The sequence below is a fragment of the Nicotiana tomentosiformis genome, chromosome 3, assembly GCF_000390325.3.
Source record: "Nicotiana tomentosiformis chromosome 3, ASM39032v3, whole genome shotgun sequence".
Lineage (NCBI taxonomy): Eukaryota > Viridiplantae > Streptophyta > Magnoliopsida > Solanales > Solanaceae > Nicotiana > Nicotiana tomentosiformis.
Genome location: NC_090814.1, coordinates 20,990,158 through 21,005,792, shown reverse-complemented (window position 1 = coordinate 21,005,792; position 15,635 = coordinate 20,990,158). Strand labels below are relative to the sequence as shown.

The 15,635-nt window shown below is 38.3% G+C and overlaps 1 long non-coding RNA gene across 2 annotated transcripts in view; it reads left to right on the top strand.

Moving 5' to 3' along the window:
• The first annotated feature begins 414 nt into the window (after positions 1 to 414).
• LOC138906984 (uncharacterized) overlaps positions 415 to 15,635 on the top strand; it is a 36,547-nt gene continuing 21,326 nt past the window's right edge. The window contains exon 1 of one of the 2 annotated variants that reach the window (XR_011414622.1): positions 415 to 837. This is a non-coding gene — a long non-coding RNA (uncharacterized lncRNA). The remainder of the gene's footprint in view (positions 838 to 15,635) is intronic. The other variant, XR_011414623.1, reaches the window with a different exon arrangement.

The following is a 15,635-nucleotide window of genomic DNA, read 5'->3' as shown; positions in this document are numbered from 1 at the left end:
TAGACGAAGTATTATAATTATTTTGACAATCAGTTAATTACAGTAGTTAACTAATAATACATTTGATAATTATATTTTATTATATTTTATTGGGATTAATTAAGTCTAATTAATTTAATTATACAAGGGGTCAAAAACAAAAATTGGCTACAATTGTAATTGTTTAGTTTAAATCCAATATGGCTATAATTCAAATCTCTATCCAGCTAATTTGGCCAAAAACATAGGTCCAATGCTTCTCGGCCTGGTCTGGCCACCCCTATCCCTATCCTAGTTGGCAATCCATGCGATTCCTTTTCAACCAATCACCACACGCCACGCCACGCCACCCCTTCTCCAAACACTCACATAAAAAACACAAGCAATCTGGATCGTTGATTAAAGCCATCAATGGTCCACAATTAACCCCAGCTTTTCCTTTAACTGATAGTCCTTTGGTCTCCAACGTCCAGTTTTCTTCAAGGTAAAAGCTCCATCCTGATTTCCGATTTGTTCTCCTTCTGTTTTCCCCCCTTTTGATATCATCATCAGTCACTCATCACTCGTCATCCCCCACTATCCCTTTGAATTCAAATGAAGCCCTAAGGCTTCAATACTACTATAACTAGAGCTTTTAATGCTCTCACCAAACACTGAAAAATCACGAAAAAGGCATTGAAAGAACACATAACACACACTAAGACTTAAGAATTTTCTGTTGATCTAAGTATTCCGAAGTTCTTCTCTAATCTCTTTCACTTTTCTTCTTGTTCGAGTTTGATTATTGTAAGTTGGTTGTGAGGTTGGATTCTTAAATGGCTACAAATCATCCTTATTGGGTTTGCTTCTCTGAAGAAGGTCAGTGAACACTGACTCCTCTCTTTCATTCTTTCAATTAATTATGTAGCTCTTTGTTCTGATATTTTTCTGTTATTATTTGATATTCTCCTCTTCATGGTGTTCATCTGTACACATGCAACCTTGTTATTGTATTATGCTCTTGTGTTACTCTTGTTTATATTAATGATGTTTGCTGAAGATTGTGTTTATCCATGTGTTGTTGTCAAATAAATATTTCATGATGATCGTTGAATCGTTTGATCATGCTTAAATAACTGAAATGACGCCTTATTGTTGTCTTTATAAACAATCTATTAATTCCTCGTGACTGTCTGAATTCTATGATAGTAGTTATGTGCAACCTACACTGTTGTATTTATTGAATGGCACTTATTGATTTTTATGTTTGTGCCTATATTTATCATGATTTTTTCTAATCAAGTAATGTTCGTAAAGTTTTACATGCCATTAGTTAAGAAAATTTCATGCTTAAATCATTATGTTAACTAGCTAAGACCCTTATGCATGCATCATTATGTTTGTCTCAACCTTTAATGTCATGATATTTTGGTCTAGTCTATTGACTGGTTCTTATTGATGATTATGCTCATATTCTAATGTTTATTTGTTTACCTAAATGACTCTAACTGACATCTTGTTTATGATAATGTGATGTATTGCACAGTTATGATAAAATGATTCATGTGTGTCTATCATGACAACTTGTATAAAATAAAATCTTGTGGGGAGATTTGTTGTCATGACTTATTGATAAACTTGCTTACATGTCTAAATGGTCACTTGATGTGATCTACTTACCCTGCTTTGACCAACTAAAAAAGAACATCTCTACTTTTTATTTCATAACTGTTTGACAACACTGATTAGGGAGTACTCACTAATGAATCTGAGTATTGTTTGGTTCTGGTAATTTGAAACCTAATAGACTGTGTGCATTGTCATGACTAAATACCACGGCCATTAGGTTTAAATAAAGACTAAAGCTAGCCTTCCTAGTCATGTTAATATCCATGTTATCCCAGCTGATTCGTATACCCCCTTTGAATTCTGAGTGAGGTCATTAGCATAAGTGTTTAATGAAGAGAGGTTATTATATGCATATTTGCTCACAACTGTTCCAAAAATTGTTAAGATGTCTGTTACTTGCTCTAGTGATCTGAACGTATTTAAGAAGGTTCTAAAGTGTTGCACCTTTATTGAAAATAATAAAACAAGTGCATATGCCCATCATTGTCACTTACTTATACTTTAGACTACTCAATAAGGCATTCTTAAACTTGAAGTTGTAAGAAATAGAACCTATGTACTGTCAGCATACAACCAACCTTCTTTGCTTTGTGACCTATCAAGGCCTTTTGTTACCATCAAACCTTTAATGATCCAGTTACAATGACCTATTCTTATATTCAAGGTCCATATTGTGTTAAGTCCTTAGTTTCTTATGGTTTGGCACTTTAATGATGGCTTCAATTCTTAACAAGGTTGTTTGATTTCAAGTTGGTGTTTTTGAATTGCTGAACCTTTGAAAGGTTATTTGATGAACCTTCTACCTTTCATGTTATATGTTGGTTGAGTTGGTGAATTAACATTTGTTTGAGCTCAAACCTTTGAGGAAGAGTAATGGTCAAAGTTCAAGGGTATTTTGGTGTGAGCCTGGTTTTGTGGTTGAGGCGCCCCTCACTGGCACAAGTATATCTCGGGGTCCATGTCACGATCCCATTTTTCTCACCATAAGATGCCGTGATGGCACCTAGCCTCTAAGTCTAGGTAAGCCTAATCAACAAGGAAATATTATAGAAATAACGACTAAAAATATGATACCTAGTTAACATTCCCAAAACACGGTGAAAGTGAGTCGTAAGCTCTACAGAAACGTACTAAAACCTCTAATACAACATTGTCTTATAAAAGGATAAACAGTAATGCGAAGATAACTGAGGGTGACTCTGAGGCCTTCGAACGTCAAGCAGGTGTACCTTGAAGTCTTCATCCGCGCAGACACAACTCTCAATAACACGATCAAAAGTACACGAATCTACACAAAATGGTGCAGGAGCGTAGCATGAGTACACCACAATGGTACCCAAAAGTTTCAAGCATAACCTCGGTGGAGTAGTGTCGAGGCCAGGTCAAGACACCTACTAAACATAGAAACCTATACAAGATGTAACACAAAATTAACAATGGAAAGAACATACATGTAGGACTAACAATGGAAGGATTATAATTTACAACCAACGACGAAGATAATGGAAACTCAAATGCTAGAAAGAAGTAGACGGGTAATAGAACAGCAGCATAATCACAACAACGATGGGATATGAACGAACTCAATAAGTTAAAGATAAAAACTTAATTAATTAAATTGTTCTCAATGCATGGACTTGCAACAAGTTTTACCCTGATGTACCACTCCTCGAAATCACAAACCGTTATCCACATTTTCAAATCTTTCACGTTGGCACCTCGTGCTCACAATAACAATCACCTTCGCACGGCAAAGTCCTCGTGCTACCATGTACATCGCATATGTATCAATATCGGTTAAGATGATCGAGAGATATATTAAAACACAATAAAGCATAATAACAATCTTGAATAAAAAGAGGCGTCAAATGAGATAATATGTTTATTTTAGGATTCAAATAAAGTAGAATAAAGGAAAGGTCATGCAAATAGAGTATCAGATGAGTTTAGTTTAGAAATTAATAAGATAAAGTAAAAATATCATATTTAAACAAAATAAAACCTCAGTTAAATTAACAAGCTAAATTTAGGATTTGTTAGAAATAAAATGTGATAACTGTTTTAAGTAAAGTAAACATCAATAGGGTGATGAATAAAATTTGAGAACCCAATTAAAGTGCAAATGTGATATCCATTTAAAACTATTAAGGAACTGAGTGATATAACGAGTTCTATCTTAAGAGACACATAGAATAAGACATGTTAATAATTCTTTTATTTTAAACCATTATGTTACCAACAACTCAACAGAATATGAGATAATGACCATATAATTCACCTTGACATTCAATTTACCAAGTAATAATGGAGGCACATAATGGCACATTAGAGTAACACAAGAAATTAAATGATCAAATACCAATTAAATGATTTAAGGGAAAAAATAAAATCGTCCAACTGATAAACCATTCCAACATAGAACACACCATGAGAATAACAATTCAGGATAAATTTACTGTCACAACAATTACAATATATCAATCTGTTGCGGCGTGCAACCTGATTCCAAACAATAATAATAATATTTGTTGCGGCGTGCAACCCGATCTCACCTATATCATGTCATCGTCCTTATCGCTCCATATCATATATTTTTATATCATTTCAATATTGTTGCAGCATGCAACCCGATCCCCATAAAATAGGCATTACACAAATAACTACAACCTACTACGGCGTATCACAAAACCAACCGCAATAACGAATCTACACTAGAAGTCATAAGGGACTCTTCCCCAGCCCAGGCCTTCAATGCAAATGCAAACTTTGCAGGCCTCAGTCAACTTCGCAAAAGTGATGATTTCCTCGCAAAAGGGAGGTCCCTCCCTAACCCCCCTCGAACACGTTCAAAACGCATTTGAGCCATTGGGGCTCCAAACCAAATATCCACACAAGTCTATAAACATAATATGAACTCGCTCTCAATTAAAACATCTAAATACCATCAATCATGAATCGGACACCAAAACGCATTGAAATCACAATGAACTTTAAGAACTTCTAGAATTGCAACCAAGCGTCCAAACCACATCAAACCAACTCCAAACGACACCAAATTTTGTAGACAAGTTCCAAATGACGAAACAGACCTATTCCAAGTCCCAAAACTAAAATCCGAACTCGATATCCTTAAAGTCAAACCATGTTCAAACTACAAAAAATTCCAAATATTTCAATTGCCAACTTCCGCCAAATGGTGCCTATACCTTCTAGAAACATTCAAATGCAACTCCGGGCATACTCCCAAGTCCAAAATCACCATCCGGACCTATCAAGACCATCCAAACTCCGATTCGGGGTCAAATATACAAAAGTCAAACTTGGTTAACTCTTTCAACTTCAAACTTCTCAAGTGAGGGTCATCATACAAAATCAATTCCGAACCACTCAAAAACCAAAGTCGACGTTGCACGTAAGTCATAATACACCATGTGAAGCTATTTGTGACCTCAAACCGCCGAACTGAATGCAAATACTTAAAACGACTAGTCGGGTCGTTACATCCTCCCCCACTTAAACATACATTCGTCCTCGAACGTGCCAGGAGTCGTTCCAAAGCTATCAAATCACTGCATGAGCTCACCATACATACACCCGGGGATGATCGAACATCACCCCAATCCATGTAAGACTGACAACACAATTTAACTAAAGATCTCACCTCATCCTTAGTCTATAAACCTTTGAGCCTAATCCTCAACTTCTGAAACTCATCATAAGCCTCGAATCTCGCATCAATACAGTATGTAAGCGTGGATAACTTAGACCAAGTAACAACCTCAACTCAAGGTATAATCACCTGATATTTAACATACCTCAGCTATCCGTAGTAGCAACTTCCGACCACCAGATTGGCCAAATAGTAATCTCGGTACCGGTAATACACTTCATGCAAAATAAAACCTCATTATAGACCTCCGTGATGCTGGTAGTGATAAAATAAACATGCGAAAACTCATAATCACCTACAAAATCAATAGTCAAGAAGTTCTCTCGTTCGACAAGGCTCATTGCTCAATTCTTAGCGGAAATAGGGTATCATTCTTTCAAATACTCCTCATCCCAATACAATAGTGCAACTCTCAGGTCTAGAAACCTCATCTGAACACATACAAGTAGCCCACTGACAAGTCACACCAAAACCACATAGAATCTCACACAACACGGTCCATACACCAAACAAGAAATAACTCAGAAAGAAAGTATCTAACAATAGAAAGAAAGCAAGGTACAAAAACTATCTAACAAGTACAACAAATATAATAATAAAAGTGCAATTTCATTAACTCATCCCACAGAGGGAAAATAAAACATCAAATAACCACAAGGAAAGTATCCCACATAGCATCCGTTGCGGCGCGCAATCCGATCCAAAATATATCAATCTATATAGGGACACCCATCGAGCCAAAATGCTTGGGATCACTAATCACATGTATCCCAGTATCAAGCACACTAGAGAGCACAAATATAACAGTGGAAAGATGAATGGGAATAATACAATATGGAGAAAAGCAAGAACAACTAAGGTGCAATAAACAAATAAACATCACGAGGGCCATCCCACCCATATCACCATAAGGCCTGAATGGGATTACAACATGCGTGAAAATAATTATATAACCTCACAACCCATCAAAGCATAACAGAGAAGCACATAGCATAGACTGGGGCATGAATAACATCCATTCTGCCCGATAATATACCCACGATAGAAATTGCGTAAGAGTAAAAAAACCTTATCTGATATAGAATACACATTCTCATTAGGCTTTCAAATAACCCCCAAACCAACTCCGGTTATTCCCAAACAGATAAATAACCTTCCCAAAGTTCATAAAAACCTATCCATAATGTATGCCATCAGTTATCCTATTCTCAACATTTCTTCACAATCCACAATCAAGGAATAGTCTACCTACGTGGACATCCAGTCCCAAAACCTCATGAATACCAGTATCCATACCCGATCTCAATCCCGCTACTCAAATGGATGGTATTTCACTCACACTCCATCATCTTACGAAAAACACCCACATAGATCTGCCATGCCATGCAACAAAACCTGAACTTCAGAAGCCTAAAACCAGGCGATCACCGTAACACTAGTCAAACATCCGCAATTCAAAACATAAGGTGCCTCCAAAAATGCAATCTCTTCTTCTGTGATATCCATCCAATACTCCCTTAACTTTTGAAATCGCCCATGCCATCTATGACTGAACTTTCCCAACTCATTCAAGTCATGCAAACCGTCAAACCCAATAGTACTGCCACAAATACCGATAAAGAATTACCACCCAAAAAGGACAAATTACCTTTCTTGCTATGCTGGCCCAACACCACCGAACTGACCCATTCCTTCGGATCCTCCTTGACCTTTCTTAAGGGTAACACTTCTTCTTGTCGGTACATAATGATCCCAAAATCAAATCTCGATGCAGAAGATCCTAGCATGAACCACGTGGCCTAGAATCCCATAAGCCACTTTATTTCCTCTGAAGCACCCTATAATGTTGCAACCGAGATGTCCACTCTGAAGAAACCTTTTTGTGAATCCGAAGTTGTTTCAATAACCTCTCTGATACTAAAATGTAGAATTATTAATGACACAAAAATACAACAAGTCCCAACATTATCCCATGCAAATATCAATCCTTAACCATATACAAATTTCGGGGAACCATTCAATACCACATATATACCTCAGACCAAGACTGATATATCACATGACCATGCAATCCGATCGTCGATAGTAGACTCCCCTACTTGGCGCGAAGCCATAGGACATATCATCTGATGATCCGCAATATCAACCTTCATAGCTCGTACAACTCCTATCGTAAGATGCCTCAAATCACCTAATTAGTGCATGTCCATCCTCGTGATAGTCGGGCCCATTTCCTTAAGTGCCTTGAATGAAAATATGTACCTTTCACTGAATTGAAGTCCCATACAAACACATAGACTCTAGGACAGTAAACTATCCTCAAATGAACACCCTTTCATACCCCTACCACGATCGCTACGATTACGTAACCAATTAAATCTTCCCAAGCACGTACTTTCCAACTAGATGCAGATACGCTCAAATTACACCTAAATAAATAGTATAAAGCGACCGATGTCAAATATAGTAACCCAACTAGGTTGGGTTTGAATCTCACAGGGAATAGGTGTGAAAAGGTTACTTGAGTAGTGTGAAACTTGACTTAAGTCGTAATCCTACTCCGTTAGCTTAAAAAGAGAGTGTTGTAATTGAGATTTATCAATACAAGATATTTCGTTGATATAATTTGATAAAATTGATTAAGAAACCAAGATTGTGTCTCCATCAATGGAATGCAATGCTAACGGTATCCATATTTCATATTGTTAAATGGGAAGCTCGTTGATATGCAAATGATTTCTAGGTTACTAACTAATATTTTCCAACAATTAGATAGTAGTTTCTCTTTATGATTTTCCCAAATATAAAATAAGTGATAATTAAGAACGACCAATTTATGCAAAATAGAATCCACTTATTCCTAAGAGATTCTATTAAATAGGGTTTAGAGCCTTGAGTTCTTGCTATTCAAATCTACCAAATTCTAACCCACTTTCCCAAGTAAAGATAGAATGAATTAGCACTAGTCAATATTTGCAACCATCAACTACAAATGACGCATGAGAAATGAATAGAAATCAACTTTCCATTATATAAACATTCAATGATGAACACACATTAACATTACACCCATATAGGATTCACAACCTTTATATTTAATCTTATCTACTCATACTAGAATACAACAGCAATGTAATAAATAAAGTCATGAAGCTTACAATTATAGACAAAGTCTTGGATTTTATCTCCCATGCTTCCAAAATAATGGTGCATTCAATGTCCTAAGCGTAGCCTCTCTCTATCAAAGTAGTTGTCCCTCAAAAACCCTAGTTATTCTATATATAATAGGCTAAAAGTCGGGGTCAAAATATGACAAATATACACCTACGGATCACATCTGCGATCGCAGAATAGGTCGCAGAACACTTTCGCGGCCTGCATAACTGCAACTCCATTGCATAATTGAATGTCAAGTTGCCCAATTGTTCATCGCATTTCTGTTATATGGTCCGCATATTTATTTCGCGATCGCATTTGATGTCGCAGACTTGTTCTCGCAAAAACTCTCTTTGCACTTGTACGGTCATTATTTGGTCCGCATAAGCATTATGCGACCGCACAATAGATCACACAATCCACTCTCATAACTGAGAAAATATGCTTCACTCTGCGGTTGGTATGCGGCCCGCACATCAGTTGTGCGGTCACAGACCTGCAACATTTCTGGCATTCTATGGTTTTTTTGTTCCCCTTTCCTTGTTCTTGGTTCTTCAAGCCTAGTTTGCTACAAAACATCAAAACTACATAACAAAATAACTTAAAATGCTTCAAAAGACGAGCTAGAGTCTATGTAATTAGTATCAAAAGTGCCGCAATTCTACGGCACATCAACACCCCCAACTTAGACTTTTGCTTGCCCTCAAGCAACAAACAAATAAACACAACTACAATAGAAGAGAGACAAACAAACAAACAAACAAAAATATAACATAATATCAACTGAACTGACTAAATGCATTGCAAAGTAGCAATGACTATGGATGATGCTCACCGTTAGCTAACAAGCATGTAACCACAACTCTCACCCTTCTTCAAGGACAAAGATCAAGTACAGTTTGACTAATCATTTAGTGAACTTTTGAGCCTCTAGAAAAATGACAGAGTGCTACTCATAGCTAGATATGCATTTGTATCCTACCTCAAAAGGCTTAATTTCTGCTAATTCTTGCAATTCATGCGTGCTCACATCAAAGAAAATCCCCAACTCAACAAATATGTACAGGGGATACAATCAAACGCTCTTGCACTCGGAAAGGAGCCTAAACGCTACAAATATCAGTCCATATGCTTGCCCTTATTTTAACTCATTGTTATCTTAGGAATAATTGGTTGTAGATTACCAAGGACTTTTCATGGTTTGTAATGTAGGCTTCGGGACGGGTTGGACGAATATTTGGGAATGTAGTGGTTGTACCCTCCTTGAACTCTACATACACTTTGCTTTTTACCGCATAGCCCTAATTGACCTCTAGTTACCGACATAGAACTACCTCAACGTATTTCTTTAGTTTTCATAAGACTCCACACCAACGTTTTTTTTTCTTTTTTTTTTGATTATCTTCATATACACAACTATGAGGTCTTTTATTCTACACACAATGTACAACTTTACCAATTTTCAATTAACACCAACACCCCCAACATAGGCTTTTAGCCTTATTCTTACTCGTTCAAGGAAGGACGGGTTCAAAGGGAACTTATTTCACAAAGGGGTAAAGGTTTATAATGTAGTAGCCAAATAAAAGGTTAAAGGCTCAACAGGGGGGTAACTAGGACAATAGATGTACCAAGGAGGTTATTTGGTCAAAAATTAGTTATCAATCATAAAGAGAGCCTAAGATCATTTCAACGCCCAATCATCAACCTGAGAATTGCTTTGAGAAACCAACGGGGCAAGTTCTATAGATTACAAGTTAAGCAGTGCAATATTTACACAACTTCTAACTCACTCACAACGCATGAACTATTCGACTCGGCATAATTTTAGCCCTCAAGTGAATACAAGGCAACTCAAAGCTTCTTCACATGATATTTGAGATTCTAAGTAGGCACAAAGTCAAAAAGTGAGCCTCGATTTCACGAGAATGACTAACCATTTATTTACAAAATTTGAAGGGTGCACTTTATTCAACAAAAATATATCATATGCTTGAAGCTAGAACAAAATCACTAAACAAGTCCAAGATGTTTTGTGGCCATGGTTCTACTATTACACCCGTGGAAAAGAACCCAGCGAAGAAAAACTAAGGAGAATTCATTGTTATATACAAATCTACAATTTTAAGATTAAAATTTTATATACAAGTTATGAAATATTTACTACCCCACCCTCAACGAAAGAGCATGTATTGTCCCCAATGCATTGAGAAAGTAAGAGTAAAGTTTTTGGGAATTCCTGGGGCGTACTAGGCACTTGGGGAGGTTGGAACATCCGAGGCGGCCTTGGGGCTGACACTATAGATGCAGTAGGTGGAACATCTGACTGGATAGTTGTGTTGCTGGGTCTTGGACCTGTGAGCTGCTAGCCTCACCCAATGATTATTATATGGTCATGGTAGTAGCTTTGGCGACTATATATGCAAGGGACTGTGCAATGGTTATTTTCACATCTTCCTCCTCTTTAGCCAGTGCATATATAGAACCAACAACTTGTTTGCCTCTCTTGTCCATCTTACTATCACCCCCCTCAAGTATCCTCTCCTCATCAGTTTCCTCTTCATCAGTTCCTTCATCAGACTCTCCAGATTCCTCAGCTTCTGGATCGTTGGTGTGTGAAACGGAGCTCGGAGCTTGTGAGATCGCAGTACCATGGGCTACCTCAGCTGACATGATGTTTGTAAAATCAAACTCATGGCTTGGTATGTGGGAGGTTCCAATGCCCTGCTCTCCTTCCACCGGCAGAATGGAGGTCAAATCAAACTCCCGTGTCTGCATCTTATGCAGTTCTGACTTGAGCTCAGATACATTCTTTTTTAGTTGAGGTATGTCCCCATCGCTGCCTATCTCAAACCCTTTCAAGGCGCACTTCCAAGCGCTTTAGTCGATTATCATATGATAGATGTTGTTGTTGAAGAGCACTTACTGAGGTTTGGATCGGGGCCAGTTCTTACCGGAAGAGAGATGAAAGTTCTTTTGTCAATTTATCCACTTTGGCATTTGCATGTTGTGCCAGTAGCCCAAGCTTTGAAAGTGCAGGCAGTAAGACAAGTGGTGTTGCAGTGGCTGGTCTTGGAGTGGATGTGGATGTTGCTGGCGCGGATGAAGTGTCGGGCACTGATGAGGTAGCAGATGTTGCAGAGGCTGGGAGAGGAGTGATTGAATGTTCTAATGGACCTTCAATCACTTTATCTAATGCATCATTGATCCGTGTAATGTCAGAGTCATGAACAGCTGTTTCTATACGGTCATGTTTGGGTAAAGGAGGAACTTCCCTAGCTTCACACAAAGCATGGATTAAGCATGGAAAAAGAAGCGAGGTTTCTTTCTGGTTCGCCCGGATCCTAAACTCACGGAATATAAGCTCTCCCACATTAACCTTGATACCAACATGATGCATGCAATGAGGATCGCCTTCTCGATACTTAGGTCAGTTTCATTGCTGGAGGGCATTATATGAGAACAAACCAAACTGAGCCAATACTAGCCTTCTTGTGTAAGATCCCTATGTGAATCTTCTGGCGCGGCGCGATCAAGGACGGAGTTCCCTTGGATATGAAAGAGGCTACCCAAGCATGCTCGGATTACTTATTTGCAATCTTGCGTTAAATTCTGAAGTGTCTGTTTCCCATGCTTCATAATATATATCAGTGATTGAGGAGGCATCACAGAATATTTCAACCCCTCAAACTAAGACGGATGCCAAAAACCTATGGTTTCTCTCCTGTTCAGCGTTCCTGGATGCAGCATATGAAGCATAGAATTCCCTAATGAGTGTCTCATTGTACTCCCCCGGAACATGAGTGAAGAACTCCCATCCTCTTGTTTTGATGTTTTCTAGCACATGGGGGTAGTGTTATTTTAACCCGTTCAAGCCTAGCTTCTTTTCTTCGAGGATCTTTCTCTTTGTCAGGCCATCTAGGTACAAAGTCCAAGAGCCGGAGATCCCAAACCTGAGATCCTCACCCATCTTTCGGCATGCTTCGGCATGGAGGTCAACTGGTGGCATAAGAGCAAGTTGTGCCTCCTCCTCTTCATACTGGGAGGAATACGCAGATAAAGTTCTGGATGAGTCAGGCCGCTTGCATTGGGATTGTTGTGATTGTGGGCTTATAGCAGCAGCATGTCTCTTTCCTCGATTGGTGGGTTGTCGCGATGCTCGAACTTTCTTTGGTTCCATTCCTGTCAATTAATAAAGAGTGAGTAAGTGATAAGGCATGGGTAACATCTTATAAGGAATTTAAAAACAAAGATGTTTCTGCGACCAGTTATGCGATCGCATAACAACTCTGCGATCCGCAAAACCTATCACATAATACAACCCTCAGAAGCAAAACAAATTATGTGGTATGCAGAAGTGGCCGCATAACAACTTATGCGACCGCATATCGGTTGCATGTTGTTCTTCAGATATATCCTTTTATCTGCCTTTCTCTGTGACTATTTTGCGATACGCAAAATGTTTCTGCGGTCGCAAATTCAACCACACACGGGCTTATAGAAAACTACCTATCATGCACAAACAAAACGTTCTCAGGCCAGTCCTTCACACTCAGTAGGATGAAATTTAAGCAAATTGATACAACTGTCCAACCCTTTTTCTTTACTCCTACTCTCTAATTTATATCCCCAAATTTTGATTTATCCACAAGGGCCCCCACGTTGATATTCAGTACAATCATTCAAAATTGATCACTCATAGCAAGGAGTTGAGGAGAAAGAGGAGGGCAATGAGAGTATATGGCATTCTTTAATTTGATTAAGTAAGAGAAAGGGTGGAATTGTACATAGGAGAGGATGGAAGATTTCAGTTTGAAGCACAAATAGGGTAAGCCCTTCCTTTTCAATATTTTTTTTGTTAGCAAATAGACCACCAGGCATGATTCCTAGTAGTTTTTATATTAATATTAAACAGAAAAATCACAAAGGAAGAGTACAAGTAAGGGCGACAAAAGCAGCAGTAGTCTTGCCACTATGACTTTACTATATAATCATCCATCTGCGCCTCCAATGTCCTTTGACGTAGCCTCATAGGCTGCTAGCATAGCCTCATGAGGGTGAATGATCTCATAGCCGTATGGATATATTCCAAAGGCATAGGACATGAGCAAGCACATACTACGCTAAACCTTACCTCATAGTTCCTAATGAGGCATTAAAGAACACAACTACTAACCAGAATGTAACAAATATGAAGAAGAACGAACTAAGCACTGTATGATCATCACAGAATTTATAACATACTCTATCATGATATTACATATGATTATACTTATAAAATGGTAAAATAAAATACGGTAAATATTTGATTGTTGCCCCTCTTTTTTCAAGCATGTGCACTCTTCAATTTGTAGGTTTTTGGCTTCTTCTTCTTCCAATCTCTTCAAAATGTCTTCAAAATTCATCATTTCTTCTTAGATCGATTGGGCCTTGTGGATGTGATTGGGGTTGCCCCCTTTTGCTTTGCAACTCGCATTGGGGGTTGCCTGGTGACCACTCCTTCTTTAATGTTAGGTTTATCAATTGAGGCTTGAGATTGAATATTTGTGTTGTTGTTCTTACCTGAAGATTGCAGCCATTGTGCGACTGTTGAAAGTGCAAATTTGTGTGGTGTTGGACTGTCCAATGCATGTAAGAGTGCCCTATCATGGGCTTGTGCCGTTGGTGATCCCACTGAAAATGGGCTGCCACATTCAATTTCCTTTTCATTACCATATTCAAAATCAACTTCATCATCGTCCTCTTCATCCTCAACTTGATCAGCCCACAGCAAATTTGCATATTACTCTCCTCCCTCATATCCTCTTTGACTATATCATAATCATTCCATATGGATAGTAGGAGCTGCTCGGATTCAATACAATACTCACCAAATGACTCCAATGATTGAAAAGGAATCTCATGTGCGATGTATTCAAAGTGACCAACGGTTGTTTGGCCATAGGAGTGGCGTTCGACATCATGGAAACCTGAGTTTCCTTAATGATTTTTTTCACATGTGGACTGGAAGAATGTTGATTAGGAGTGTTGGAGCTTCGTGTTTAACAGACCGTTAACCCCTCCGCCAAGTTGTTCACATTAGCATGTTGTCGAGCACTACTATTCTTAACCAATTCAATGTTGCCACGTTTTCTTTATTATTGGTCGTACTTACAACCAGTATTTGTGCTAAGTTAGATACTGCATACTCGAATTCCATAACATCTACACGATCCATAAATCTTCCATCCATAAGAATAGAATTATTTTCTGGCTGCACAGCAGAAAATTGAAATAGAAACGCTGATGGAATCTGTTCAGGTGCATAGAATTGTGCACGTGCTTCTGTAGGTGTTTCACTGAGTTTTTCTACACTAGTTTGAGTTTTGTGAACTGAAACATTATTTTTGCTAGACAAAGATGTTATTGGACCTAATGATTTTTCAATTAAATCGGCATGTGCAGCAGTAGGTTCAACTACCCCATAAACAACTCGATCACCAACTGCCTTCAATGCTGCAGTAGCCTCCAAATTTGACATTTCAGCATATCCACGATCTCTAACAGTTGCATTACGCACTGCATTGTGAATACTAGTAAATCCCCCCTCAGAAAACAGAGAACCTTGCTTCAGGGCTGCAGATATTGGACTTGCATTTTCAGTAGTTGGTTGATAAACGAAATCCCTCGCCCATTACCAATTTGAATCACATATGCCCCATCGACTTGTTGAACATTATAAATCTTATTTGAATAAACATGTCGATCAGCAGCAGCCTTTAATGCAGTAGCAGTAGCAACTTGGCAATCAACACCCCCAGTAACCCCAATAAACTGCCCAGATTTTTCCTCCCCTACTTGAACTATGTATTTTGTTGATCTTTTGTAGTTTCTTGCATCTGCCTAGCTTGTTCCTTTGCCTTAATACCTGCATCATTTATATTATTTAAAGTTCTCACACGTTCAACACCTTGCCCCTAATCATGCACAACAGTAGCATTTAACCCAACTCTTTTTTCAATTGTAAGTGCAATAGTAGGTTTAACAACAGTAGTATCCAGTGTTGCCCAATTTGAACTTTCAGCATATCCACGAACATCTCCAGCTAGTGCATCTGTAGTTGCCTTATTCACTGCCTTATAAATCGTGGACAAAGCTCTTGTAGCAGGTATATCAGCTGGGAGTTTATTTTTCACAACATCAGGTATCATTACAAGCCTTGGCAAGAGCTGTTTCAACAGGA